Raw genomic sequence first — 15,465 nt, 5'->3', positions numbered from 1 at the left:
TCCCTCCAGCTAGGTTTGTGATTCTTAAAGCGACTTTCGCCACAGGCGGTTTACAGATTATCTATTTGGTGTTCACAACTACAAATAATCTCTTGACAAAATGTATTTGAGCTGCAGAGTAAGTAATAGAGTTAAAATGTCTTCATTTGACTCTTGAGTCTGGTAAAAACTGCTTTTTTTAAGCCTCCCTATACTCAATGTACAACTTCTCTGGAGGCCTGTCAGACCTCTGGAATATTCAAGAAAAGGTGGTTTGTTTTTGAGTGAAAATACATTCATTTCTGGCCTTGGCTGACTAGAATAATGGTCTGAGCAATGTGAGCATGAGACAGTGAATTAAGACACTGCCCCACAGCTGACTCCCACATCTGACAACCCACCTCCATAAGCTCATATGTCTTTTGACTTACAAAAAATAAGTAAATCAGTAAAGCGATCGAAAACATATCAGAAAATGTCTTTATTCCTTATAGGTGTTATCAAATTGTAGAATATAAAGACATATGGAGATTTTTTAAAATCACATACCGGTAATTAGTGACTTTTGAGAAGGTGTGTCTGTTTCTGTGGAGCGTGAGGACATTAAGGCTGCTTTTGACTTTTATTTTTTGGTGTAAACTGTCATACTGTTATCTTCTCATATCCGAATAGTCAAAAGGCAATATTACACTGAAAACTGGCAGCGTGCCTAGTCCAGGACAGATTTTTGAAGTATTTATCCTTTGTTTATAGGATCTTTATGCTTCTCTTTCTTTACTCCTCTCTTTACTTCCTCTTGCCTCTGGCTGCTCTAACTCTCCATTTTTAAGTCTAACCTAAGCACGTCTTTATCTAAAGCCCTCCTCCTCATATTCCAAAATTGCTCTTCTGTTTTCTAACTCTCTGCTATTAAAATACTCATTACTCTTGGGATATCTCAACTAAAGTTTAGGAGGGAAGTAATTTAAGGCAGCCACTACACTCTCCATAAAGGACTTAATTGTTAAACTAATTCTCTTAGAGTTATTTACCTTTCAGAATGGGCTTGTTAACCCAAATGAATCTTGATTTGGTAGAATTTCACACCTGAGAAGAGGGAAAGAGACATTCAGGTAGTACAAAGGAGATATTTTAGAGCAGTGAGCAGTGAAATACTATTAACTCCTTGTTTATCATATGAACTTATCCCTGATGTTAGAGAACTGTAAATATTGATCAAATTGTTTAAAATTTTATCATTACCACTGTGTAGAGTATTGATCAATTCAAATAGGTAATTTTGAGATAACATAGAGGAAGATTTGTTAAGAGGCATCTGGCTTGTTAGTCTTATTCCCAACTCAGAGATGGTAGATTATTTGTTCGGACTCTTACTATGCGCATAAGTGTTCTGCCGTGGAGATGTGGTACCCTTCTCACCTTGCTTGCAGTTTACACTATAAGTCACTGGTGGGCTATAAAACAAATAGGAATAACCTCTGTTGTTTAGTAGTGGTTTTCTCTCCTTCTTCTACTGGTATTTTGCTGCGTTGGTGATCCCCACTACTTGGTGACTTAGATCTATACGAGTGAGACATAAAATAATTCTAGGCTATGGTTTTCTCACAGTTGGGATAGGATGACAGCATGTGTTCATGGTTCTGAGCTGTCAAGTATAGGGAAGTGGAAAAAAGGAACACTGATGACAAACTTCACTCCTTTCATATTTCCCTCACAGGGACATGCAGATTTGGTCTTAAGTGAAATGGGAAACTTCCAGTACCTAGTACTAAGATTTAAATCATTGTTCACATTCCTTTGCACTTCTGGGATAACTTAATAAAGAAAAAGACCAATTGGGTTTTTCTGGAACTTGAAAAAAATTATGATGATTTTGAAGCCACCTGGCCTCATGGAAGACAGGCCATAGAATACTTTGAGATTATTTTAAAGTTATTTGTGTTAGATTGCAGACTTAGATAGGTCACAGAAATCACTTCCTAAATTAGCCTTACTTAAATAGCCCCCAGCCAACATTGTTACTCAAGAGGTAGTGGTATGGAGGACAATTTTGAGGAGAGAGACAAGAGGAATCAATGACTTTGACATTTATTGGCGCATGTTTATCCTAACAAGTCCCCATTCACATTCTCCTTCTGAGCTCGTGGCACTTTTCAGTGTTCAGTTCTTTCCTACAAAGACTGGGTGTTTCTTAACATCTCGGCAGCAATTATATAGTTTGTATTCTACCTTATAGGCAATAATAGATCACCAAAATGGCTTAAACTTCAATTATCTACTCAGGAAGGTGAAAATCATCAGAGGTGATGAGGCAGTACAGGTTGTCACTAGTTAGCTATGTTTAGGAAATGAAGGAAATTAAAGACCCCAAATAGCTTGAGGCTAGATTGCAGAGAAGTTCATACTTGTCCAATTCTGAAGAAAATAGGGCAAATAATTTTAATTGGTACAGATCTGAATTCAAACCCCAGCAGCTTTCAAGTAGTTGTCTAGTGTAGTCTTCCTAAAATAGCTCTGCTGTCTCTCCTACACCTTGCTATGGTATAGACGGCTCCAGTAAAACCAGCTTCATCCTGCAAGAGATGCTCTTACATAGCTCGAGGTTTCTGGAAAACATGCTCATGTCTGGTGGTCATTGGAAAAGTTTTGCAAGCTTGCTCCACCAAAGGAGAAAGCATAAGCTACTTCAACTCTCACATCTCCCTCCCCGTCTGAACTGAATAGCATTCTCTGGAGCAGGGACAGAAACAGCTAATTTACAAGGAAGGGGATGGATGGTCAGAGTATAAAACAAACGACATTTTCTTTCTTGCATTGCCTGGCAAACTGCCTTCTTGGAACACATACATATAGACAGTTGTCACACATCTTAATTATATGGAGCAAAACTATAGATGACACAGAAAATATATTTGCTGCTCTTAGAAAATGTTTGATAGAAAACATGTTAACATCAATCTGAAAAAGCCCCCAGTTCTTGGGATATGGAGGAAACAGCCTATGGAGTTAGCAGTATCCAGACAGCTTTGCTAGGAGCTTTCTGCTGCCCTCCACCGCCTACATCCTTTTCCTCACAGAGCTCACACCCCGGTGCTGTGATCGTTACAAGTGTTACCTTTCCTTCCAGTCAATGACCATAACTCACAGTATTGTCTCTGCTCACATTGTTTTTGAAGTTTTAAACCAAATCATATTTGCTATCATCCAAATCAGAAAGAAACAGATTTTGTTTATAATGAAATGCTACAAGGCATTTTGATGTCCCTTGTTTATTCTTGGACCTAAATCAGCTGGCCTAATATTACTCTGGAACATTTGCCTTTCTTCACAGCACTTGCACTCTTAGAAATTATCTTGTTTATTCACCTACTTGTTTATAATCTGTACACCCCAACAGAATATATGCTTCAAGGAGGCAGAAACCATGGCTGTCTTATCTGCCACCATATTCTGAGTCACCAGAACAGTTTTTGATCCACAGTAGGCACAGAATAAATACTGGTCAGATGAAAAATAATCAGATAGAATTGTTCCGCACGGAATGGATAAATGAATGAATAAACTCAATGCTATTGTTTCTCTCCTAATCTGATTTGACTTTCCAGGAGCATCTGATACAGTTGATATCATTCCTTCCATAATAAAGCACTCTCTGCCCTTGGATCCAATGACAAGACATTGTTATTATTTTGTCCCTGGCCACGCCTCAGATTCTTCTGCCAGCTCTTCCTCTACTGACCTCTAGATACTGGAGCTCTCCGAGATTCTTTCCTGAGTCCTCTTCTCTTTCTTAAATTAATTCTCTAGGTGAGATATCTCTATTTCCTTGGCTTTAATTACCCCATATATCCTGACAGCTTCCAAATATATACAGCTGGCCAGGATGTCTGCTATGGACTCTAGTCTTGAATATTTAACTTCCTGCTTGATCTGCATCTGAATGTCTCACAGCTTTCCTAAAATTAACTTTTAAATCAATATGTTAAACTTTCATGCAGTGACTCTTGCGAACCAGTCAGCCAACCAAAAAAAAAAAAAATGAACAAACAAAACAATAATCAAACAAAACCCATCCTTTTCCTACTTTAATCAGCTTTGTTAAATACCACCTCCCACACAAGAGCTCAGATCAGTAACCTAGGACTCATTCTTGAGTCATGCCTTTCCTTAACTCTGAGAGCCACTCTCTCTGAATGTCCTATTGTTTCTACCACCAAAATATATCTGGACATTTTCTTTTCTTTCTGTACTGCTAGTGGGTTTTCTTCCTTTTAGTAATGCTGTGCCATTATAGCTCCCACTCTTGACCTGCATGTTACCTTCCATACGGCGCCTATAAATCAGATGATGTCATTCCCTACTAGCTTAAAGCCCTCCTTGTCTTCACACTCCTAACTGTGGCGTATGAAGCCCTAAAGGATCTCATCCCAGCCCTTCTTTCTAGTCCCTTCCTCACCCACCATGCTTCAATCACGCTGACTCCTTTTCTGTTCCTTGTAGTTGTCTAGCTCTTGCCAGCCTCAGAATTTTTACCCATGTTTATTCCAACAGGAGTTCTTTCTTCTGCTCACAATTGGGTTACGTCTTCTCATCTATTATGTCTCAAGAGAATTTTCAGACATCCCATTGCAACGAGTTTCTATCTCTATAGAACTCCTATAGTCTCTTTCTCCAGATCCTGTTCATTTGAAATTTTATACTGTGGTAATCATTATTACTTCTGTTTTTTCCGTCTGAACTCATTGTGGGCCTGAACTCTTTCTGAATGTAAGTACGGCCATGTCACTTGCTTTGCACAAGAAACATAAGTAAGAGGGATATGAGCAACTTAGAAGCAGAAACTGTAAGACCACTGTGGGATTTGCCACACTCGTTTCCCACACTCGTATCCCTCACACTGTACTGTGTAGGAAGCGCATGTTAAGATAAAGCTTCTGTCAGCCTGAGCTCCTAAGTGACAAAGGTGTGCAGACTTGCAGACTTGCACTGAGCAAATTGCCTGGGGGGCGGGGGGGAGCTTTGCTGCTGTGAAGTGGTAAAGACTTTGGGATTGCTCATTATCATAGGATAAACTAACCATTCTGACCAATGCATACACTAGCTCGCCTGCTTCATTTCTTATTATCTTTCTCCCACTAGACCATTAAATCTGCAAGGGCAGGAACCATGCTTTGAGTTATCAATGAGTATTTAGTAAGTAACTAAATACATAACACAACAGGCACTTTACAAGTAATTTGGAGTGAAAGAACAAATGAGTGTTCCCTCACCCTTGATTGCTAACTGTGACTCCAAACCGTGTTGTAAACATTTGGATGAAGTTCTCAGAGATGGTAATGTTACCATGTAGTTAGAGAGTACTCTACAAAATCCCATAAAATATACTCGCCCATTTACAAATCTATTGTGCTTCCACATTTGATATATGTGGTAGACGCCAAAAGTGCACAAGAATATAGATAAAGGCGTAGTTGTCATCTGGTTGAATGATAAGAATGCAGTACAGTGTGGGAGATATAATTAATTCAAAGTATATCCTTTAATATACACGCTGTCGCTGATCATCAGTTCCTCCATTTTGACCTTGTGGAGGTACTTCTGTCCTTAACTCTTTCGCTGAGACATTTGATATGTTTTCCTGTGGCTTGCACTATCAACAACAAACACGTTTTGTATGCCATATTGTGTAACATTCTGTAATACATTTTTTGTCATCAATTCCATTAGATTCTAATTTATCTATACTTAAATCTCATTGATGCGACTTAGTATGTTTTGAGTATTTTTTGCTAAAACTCAGTATCATGGTAAATTTATTACCACATAACAAAGGTTTGAAATTTTTTTTAAAATGTCATTTATGTACAAAGCAGCTCAAAATGTTATTAAATGCATAAAATAGACAAAATATCAACTTTTTATGTTTTGTGGATTTTTGACACATTTTGAAAAAGAAACTTGAAATCGATTAACTCAGTGAAAGAGTTAATTTAAGGGAAATAGGACACCCTTCTCTAAAATGATGGTAACAGGGATGGCACTGAGAGTGGGGTGAGGATGGTGGTGGAAAAAGGAGTAAGTAAGCTTAGTGTTTTGGTTGAGTGTGAGAAATCCCATCAGATCCCTAAAACTTAACAAATTCTTAGAATTCTACAGTTTAAAATATTTTATTATTATAAAGTTCTTTGGCCAACATTATCTCAGTTGCTTCTCAAAAAAAAAAATCAGATAACTCAGGCAGGTAACATGGCTAGCTCCACTTTTCACATGAGAAATCTGAGATTCATAAAAATCATAATATGACAGTAAGTGGCCCAGCTGAAGCTCAAACCCAGACCGTGGCCTTTTAATCATTCCAATCTTTTTTTTTTTTCTGAGCGTACATGTACCAACTGTTTTAAATGAATTCAGTAGATAGCAATAGTGTTCCTATTTTACAGATTAGGAAATTGTGATTAGTCTGACTTCACAGTTACTTAGAGTTGTTTATTTAGTTTCTCTACTGCCTTCCTCATCTTCCTTGGACAATGGTTCTTGTGGATCTTGCACAACTAGAGGCTGTTTTGTTGCCAAAATATATCATGTTGTCAGATTTTTTGATTCTTTCTTGCTGTTTTTTAAGCTATAATAATTGTCAGTGGCCTAAACTACTAATATTCCAATATAAATATTTAATATAGCACTGTGTTATAGTATAACAGCAATGCTAGGGAGCTTACTGTAAAAGTGAAGAAGGAGCTGACTCATTTTGACAGATATGCAAGTTACTAGTGACTGATGCAACTCTAGCTGTATGTTCCAGGTGCATTCTGTATCATCTGTTCATATCTGCCACCAGGAGGCACAGTGTATCAAGGTCAAAAGCAGCCTTTTGACCTCTTACTGGTAAATATGAAAATAGTGTTAGCTACCTAGAGGAACAGAGTTTTAGAAAGCTTGAAAGCTATAAACCTTGCTCGATGGCCCTATAGTCAATGACTATTTGAGAAAACATTGCTATTTTATTCATACTCTTTTTGTCCTACTCTAGAACGGTATGTTAAGGACTAAACATATAGGTTCAACTTTTGATGGGAAGACCTCGGATTAAAGGCCACGATAGCAAAACAAATTTTGGACCTTCACTGCATTGCAATTGATAATAACCCTTGGTCTTGGTCCCTCGAGGTTCCCTTTCTGCCCCTACTGTCTAATTGCCCCTATTACCTAATCCTAAACTAGGTACTCCAATTCTTTTCTCCATTAAGGTGATCCTTCATATCACGGGCCTTTCCTCAGAGGTCAAGATTAGCATTTGTTAATGATTACAAAGATCTTGGGAAGTGATTAAACCTAAGTTTTCTCATTTGAAAAAAGAGGATGATAACAGTATCTGTTTCACAAAAGGGCAAGGAGAATGATAAATGTAAATGTGTTTGTAAAATGGAAAGGAGTCTATGGTTTTTATTAATATAGCAATGTGTTAAATATTTAAATATAGAGATAAAAATGACTACCTCTCCAGCTTGTGGAAAATTTGAGAAAACTAATGAGATTGTATTCATAACACTCCAACGCTTCTTCACAAATAATTGGTATATAATGTCATACATAATTAATGATTAGTTATTTACTTTGTATTTGTACTTGGTTCAGGGAGGCAGTGTCTTTTGCTGTTTGATTAAAAAATAACAATGGATTTGAAAATGATCACACTGATAAACAATTATTAATTTGATAGACTACACGGCTAAGCATACTGATAGTAGAATTCCTAAGATGTCATATTATCTTCGAGATATTGGACTTAAAGAATATCTAGCTCTTGTCTAGTATTTCTCAAGGCTCTGTGCATTTAATGAAGGTAGTCTCATCTGCTTCAGCATGGTACAATAGAATTTGAAGTTTATTGTTAACCTTGTTTGAATGATCAAATTAAACTACTATTTTACAAAAGGGATATACACATTAACTGGAATAAAACTTAAAAGTACTAGACCAACTGTGTGTAATGCTATTCCAAAGTGAGAGTTCTTAACACTAAGAGCTGGTAAAGTAAGCTCTGAAAACTTCCTCTTTGTAGATATGAAGGGAAACAGTTTAAGTTCCCTTAAACAGTATGAGTTTAAGAGATTTTTACATCCAATCTTTCACTAAGGAAGCTGTATTTTAGGTCTCTTGCAGTCTTCTGATTCCCTAATCATCATAATTTAATAGCTACTCTGTGCAATGTACTATAGTAGACTCTGTTTCCTCAAAGACTTACAACATTCTGTTTAGTAATCTTTCCAAATTTACAGACCATTTGAGTAGTCCAGCTATGCATATATAAGGACAGGTAGCAACACATGATGGACAATCAGTGCTAAATGTATGATACGGAAAATAAATATACTATTAGTATTCGAAGAGGAAGAGAGCCTTAAGGGGTGTTACATTCAAGCTTATAAAAGTGGGAGGAGCTCATCGGTAATTTCTATATTTTTTTTGATAAAATGTCTGTTTAACTCTTTTATTTTCCATTTTTTATTGGGTTGCTTCTCTTTTTATTATTGAGTTGTAAGGGTTTCTTGTATATTATGGATACAAGGTGTTTGTCAAGCATATTGTTTGCTACTTTTTTCTCCCAGTCTGTGGCTTATTTTTCAATTTCCTTAATAGCATTTGTTAAAGCATAAAAGCTTCAATTTGATGATGTCCAATTTATCAATTTTTTTTTCTTTCATGGATCTTGCTCTGGGTATCCTAAGAACTCTTTGCCTAAACAAAGGTCATGAGGATATCTTTCCTATGTATTCTTTTACAAGTTTAATAGTTTCAGCTCTTACATTTTGGTATATTACCCATTTTGGGTTAATCTTTGTGTATAGTATGAGGTAAGGATCTAAATTCATCTTTTTATGTGTAGCTATCCAATTCTCTCAACACTACTTATTGAAAAGACTATTTTTTTCACTCATTGAATTGCCCTGGTACCTTTGGTACAGATCAGTTAGCTATAAATGTAAGGATTTGCTTCTGGGCTTCCAATCATTTTCCTCTAATTTATATATAGCTTTTTTTTTTTTTTTTTTTGCCAGCACCACACTATTTGGATTACTGTGTATTTATAGTAAGTTTTCAAATTAGAAGTATAACTCCTCCAACTTTATTTTTTATTCAAAAATTGTTTTAGCTATGTTCAGTCCTTTGCATTTCAATACAAATTTTAGGAACAGCTTGTCAATTACTGCAAAAAAGCCTGCTGATGTTTTGATAGAGAGTACTTTGACTCTGTAGATTAATTTGAGAATTGCTATCTTTGCAATATTGAACATGAACATAGAATGCTTCTCCATTTATTTATATCTTCTTTCATTTCTCTCAGCGACATCTTGTAGTTTTCAGAGTACTGGAATTATACTTCTTTTATTAAATTTAATCATAAGTATTCTTTACACTTTTTGAGTTGTATGAATGAAATTGTTTTCTTAATTTCATATGTGGTTGTTTCATCGCTGATGTATAGAAATTTAATTGATGTTTCTATTTTTATCTTGGCTCTTTTGACTTTGCTGAACTAATATATTAGTTTTCATGGGTATTTTTTGTTTTTGTTTTTTTTGTTTTTTGTTTTAATGTGTATTCCTCTGTGTTTCCTAAATACAGGGTCATATTGCTTACTGATAAAGATGGTTTTTCTTTCTAATATGTATTCCTCTAATTCATTTATATTGCGTTATTACACTGATGAGGACCTCCAGTATAAAGCTGAATAGAATGATGAGAGTGAACATCCTTGTACCCAGTCTTAGGGGAAAATATTTAATCTTTCGCATTAGATATACTAGCTGTAGATTCCTCATGGATGCTCTTTATCAGGTTGAGGAAAATCCCTTATATTCTATTTATAATAGTTTGTTTAGAGGTTGTTTTTTTTTTCCTGAACTTGTATTGGATTTTTTGTGTGTGTGTCTGTTGAAAGGATTATTTTTGATATTTTTTCTATTAATGTAGTAAATTACAATTATCAATACAGATATAAAAATTATTAAAAAGAGTCAAATGGAAAATTTGGAGATAAAATAAATATATAACTGAAATGAAAAATTTACTAGGGGAGTCAACATCAGATTTGAGATGGTAGGAGATAAAAAATCAGCAAACTGGAAGAAAAACAAAAATTAAACAAAAGAAAAAAATGAAAAAGCAACAGAGCCTCAGACACCTATGGGAAACCATAAAGGACTCCCAGAAGAGAATAAAGAGAAAGTGAAAGAAAAACTAATAGTTAAAAACATCCTAAATTTGAAGAAAAACATTAATTTAGACTCCTAAGAAGCTCAGCGAACTTGAAATAGGATAGACAGAAGGAAGTTCATATCTAGAAACACTGTAGTCAGATTATTCAAAGCCAAAGACAACAGAAACATCTTGAAAACAGCAAGAGAAAAACAACTCATCACATACAGAAAGAAAAACAATATGACCAACAGTTGACTTCTCACCAGAAACTATTAAGTTCAAAAGGTAATGGGATAACATTCAAAAGCTGAAAGAAAAGGTAAACCAAGAATTCTACATCCAGCCAAACTATACATTAAAAATGAAAGTGAAATGCTCAGATATTAGTTGAGTATGGAAAATCCCAAAGAATCTATCAACAACTTCTGAAACTCATAAAGTTTAGCAAGGTCAGAGGATACAAGATCAATGTACAGAAGTCAACTGTGACCCATACACTGACAATTAACACATGGAATTTGAGACTTTTGAAAAATGGCAGTTATAATAATTCCAAAAAATAAAGTACAGCATTCCCCTGTTCTCCAAAAGTAGAGTGTTCCTATGAAATCTTTCGTAAACTGAAATGGTGTAAAGTGAGATCTATCCCCTTCTTTCCAAAAGTTTGAATTACACTACTTTGTTTTTATGAAAGGCCCACATTAGTACTTGTTATTTTCTAACTGAAAGAAATCTGTTATTTTCTAACTGAAGTTTTTTCACTATTACAAAAAACAACAACAACGAAAAACCATTACCATATGGAATCTGTGTGGAAAAAAATACAAAACACCGGTAAAGACATTGAGGAGGATCAAATACATGTAGACGATACTGTGTATTTTCGGTTTTAGTAATTTATACCGTTTCCCCGAAAATAAGACCTAGCAGGACCATCAGTTCTAATGCGTCTTTTGGAGCAAAAATTAATATAAGACCTGGTCTTAACGGTAAAATAAGACCCGATATTATATTATATTTATTATATATTACATTACATTACATGATATGATATGATATGATATGATATGATATGATATGATATGATATGATATGATGATATGATATTATACCCAGTCTTATTTTAGTTTTATTAATTTTTGCTCCAAAAGACTCATTAGAGCTGATTGTCTGGCTAGGTCTTATTTTCGGGGAAACACCGTATCTCTATTGATATTCTCTATTTATCAGATAACTGTTGTCATACTTTCCCTTAATTCTTTGTATGTGGCTTTCTTTTTTTTTTAGTTCCTTGAACATATTGATTGCTCCTCTGAAGTCGGCTAACTCCAACATCTGTGTCCCCTCAGAGTCAGTTTCCATGGATTGCTCTTTTCCCAAGTATAGTCACATTTCCTACTTCTATGTATGTCTTACAATTTTTTGCTGAAAGCTGCACATTTTAGATAATATATTCTAGCAACTGTGTATCTAAATCCTCCCAGGGTTGTTTTTACTGATATTTGTGTGTTTGTTTAGTGACTTGTGTGCACTAATTCTGTGGACATGCTCTCCTCCATGATGTGTGATGGTGTGTGGCCACTGATGTCTGTACTCAGATTAGAAAAACAAATCTTGTTTTTATTTTTAATTCCAGTTTCCTGGAGAAGTGGGGGCAATCCCTTCATTAGCATAACTTAGTGATCAGCCAGAGGTTGTACTCAAATACATTGAGTCAGTAAGGATTCTGTCCTTTGCCTATGGATCTGGGTTTGGACTGGGGCATGCATTCAAAATTCAGGCAGTTTATAAATGTGACCCATCTTTTACTATCTTCTTTCTGATGTCTCTCTGTGCAAGCACATGGTTTCGTGCTCATCCAGGGGATTTGTAGCTGGCTCGGTCCCCCTCCACTCTCTCTTAATCCTGTACACAACCTTGTAAATGCACACAGTTTTTTGGACCATCAAAGTATGTGGGAGCTCCTCAGAGCCTACTACAGTAGTACCTCGGTTTTCGAACATCTCTGTTGACGAACATTTTGGTTTATAAATGCCATAAACTGGAAGTAAATGCTTCGGTTTTCGAATACGACTCAGAAGTCGAATATGTCACACGGCTTCCCCTGAGTGCAAGATCCTGAGGCCTAGCTGTGGGCTATTTTCGATTGTTTCAAAACTCGTGGATTATGTTCGAAAACCGAGGTACCACTGTATGTCTTTCTCATTCCATGGATCTCCCTGTTGTATTTCTGTCTATTTAGCAGGTCTGTTGCTTGCCACAATCAAGATTATAATTTCAGATTAGGTGTGACATAACCTTCTCATTTGACTACCAACTCTGTCCAGGGGTATGTTGTTTTTCCACAGCCACGTTAGAAATCAAGTCAGCCCCTCTGGCAGCAATGCCTCTATTTTTCAAGCTTACCCTCTTGTAGTAGAATTACCATTCTGATGAAGCCAGGGAAGGACTAGAACTTCCCTGATAGCGTCCCCGGGCTAAAATATGACAACATCCCTTTGTTCTTACCCAAAATTCAGTAGCTTTTCTTGAATAAACACTTCTAAATTTATTGTATGCCTGTGACTGATTTCCAGAGCCTGAAGTTATTGTTTTAGACAATTTTACTCAGTTTTATCATTGCTTATTGGGGAGAGAATTTGATATTCTACCATTTGGGGAGTCCTACCTCCCAATTAATCTTTTCTTAAAAGATAAAATATGAAAAGACATTGTTTATATTTAGCCATATATTTAACCATTTTTGTGCTTTTCATCCTTTAGTGTAGAATTGAGTTTATATGTGGTATAAGATTCTTTGAACTTGAATATATTTCATGTTACAACTTTGCTTGGTGAATTCTGTGACCTTTTGTATTTCTGAAAAACTTTGGTTACCGATATTTGTGAAGGATTTTTTTTTTTTTCTGGATATGGAATTCTAAGCTGACAGGTTTGTTTTCCCTCTCAGCATGTTAAAGTTGTTGCTGAGACCAATAAAAACAGTGGTTTTAGGTTTTTATTTTGCTGACAAGAAATCAGGAGACATTCTTATCTATTTTTCCCAATTTACTGTGTTCCTTTTTCCTCTGGCTGATTTTAATACTTTTTATTATTACTAATATTCAGCAATTTGATTATAATATTCCTAAATGTAGTTTTCTCTGTGGTTCTCCTTTTTGGGGTTTGTTGATCTTCTTGGGTCTACGGGTTTACATTTTTAAATTAAGTTTGGGCAATTTTAGTCATATATTCTTCAATTTTTTGTTTTTTTCCTGTAAGCCCATACCTTTCCTCCTGGGAATCCAATTATATGTTAGATTGCTTGATATTGTCACATATGTTATTGAATCTCTATTTTTCATTCTTTTTTTTCTCTATGACTATGTTTGGATATTTTCTATTGCTAAGTCTTCAAATTCATCAATCTTTAAATTCTTTCTTGCATTTAATTTGTTGTTAAGCATATCCTGGAATTTTTTCAGGCCATTATATTTTTCAACTCTGGAAGTTCCATGTGGTTCTTTTAAAATATCTGGGGTGCCAAAAAAATGTATACAAGTGGACACTTTGGTCAACGTTGCTCAAGTAGTAGTTCTCCATAATCAGAAGTGTCTGGATGCTGATGGTAACTACTGAGCACCTCTTGTAATTGCAGAAGTCAAACGTGACTTGTATTCATCTTTTATTATCAGTCTATATTGAGTATTACAATTTCAATAGTTTTCCTTTCTTAAAATGTATGTACATTTTTATTGGAGCCCTCTGTATATCTTCCATTTCTCTCCTCACCATATTAATGGTACAGCCTTCTGCAGATTGAGCATATATACAATAGCTTTTTACAAGTCTTGCCTGCTAATTGTATCATCTCTCATTTTTTTAGTCTGTTTCTATTGACTGCTTTTTCTCTTGGTAACAGATAATTTTCCTGTTTCTTTCATGTCTAAGAACATTTGATTGGATGCTTGAGATTATTGATTTTAAATTGCTGAGTAGTAAATTATGCAGTATTCCGTGTTGGTTTAGCCAGCATTTAAGTTACTTGTTTATGAGTTTGATTCTTTTTATGCTTGTAGTTTGTCTTTTTGTGGTACATCTAAAGTAGAATTTACTACAGACACTTTATCCTTCTGGAGTCTTTACTAAAATCCCACATACTCACTGGGATCTTTCCACTCTGGCTAGTAGAAACTCTGGTCACTTGTGAACTGTGGGAATTGTTTGGCTTGTAGTCCCTTGATTATTTTTCTGTTTTCAACACTTGTTTTCCCTGCCTCTTGAAATTCTGTCCACAGCAGTCGCCGTCCAAGGACTCAATGGATACTGGCTTTGTAGAGTTCTGTTTCCACATAGCTCTTGCCTTGTGATGCTCTGTCCTATAAAGTTTAGCCATCTGGGCCTCCCTGCATTCCAGTTTTTGTCTGCAGGTTCTCTTTGGTTCAGATTTTCTGTGGTCTGTTTGGGTTCCCTTACCCTGAACCAGAGTCCAGAATTGCCACTCACCTGAAAGCTGGGACTGTCATTGGGCTGGTATCATTATTTTCCCTCTTCTCAATAGCCAGAGTCCTGTGAGTGTTTTCCAATGTATATATAGTTTGCTAAATTTAGCAAATAAAAATACATGGCAAGTAGCTAAATTTGAATTTCAGATAAACAACAGATACTTTCTTAGTATCAGTATATGTCTTGAATGTTGCCTGGGACATACCAATATAAAAATTGTTTGTCTGAAATTCAAATTTAACCTGCATCCTATATTTTATCTGGCAATCCTGAAAAACAGTTGTTTCATATATTTGTTTAAAGTTTATAGTTATTTATTGTTGGGAGGACATTCCTGTAGCAGTTACTCATTCACGGGTGTAAACTGAAGTCCTAATGTTATTTGTTTACAAATACATTATGAATCTCACATTGTCGATTGTCTCAAATTTGTTTTCTTCTTTTAAAGAGTGTTGAAATTTGTTTATCTGGAAGCTAAGTAATGGCTCGGCTTGATCATTTTGAAGCTTTTTGAAAGCTTTCTTCTGGTGTTTTTACAGTGGCGTGTAATCTAGGCCTCATCTCCTTCAATATTAAGACGGGACCTTCTGGAGTTTCTATCAAATATCTTAGTTTTCAACAAATTCTCATTACTTTGGATAGTCAGAGCTGTAATATCTCTCAGCCCTATGTGAGTTCTTAAAATTGTTCAGCTCATATCTCTCCAGCGATTGTTCCTTTCCCGCCTCCTGGAACTTTACCTTATATAAGCACAGCATAATATTCAGCCAAAGACTCAAGACGATCCCTATGCAGGTA

This window comes from Rhinolophus ferrumequinum, chromosome 12 (genome assembly GCF_004115265.2).
Source record: "Rhinolophus ferrumequinum isolate MPI-CBG mRhiFer1 chromosome 12, mRhiFer1_v1.p, whole genome shotgun sequence".
Lineage (NCBI taxonomy): Eukaryota > Metazoa > Chordata > Mammalia > Chiroptera > Rhinolophidae > Rhinolophus > Rhinolophus ferrumequinum.
This window is presented reverse-complemented; position numbering follows the sequence as displayed.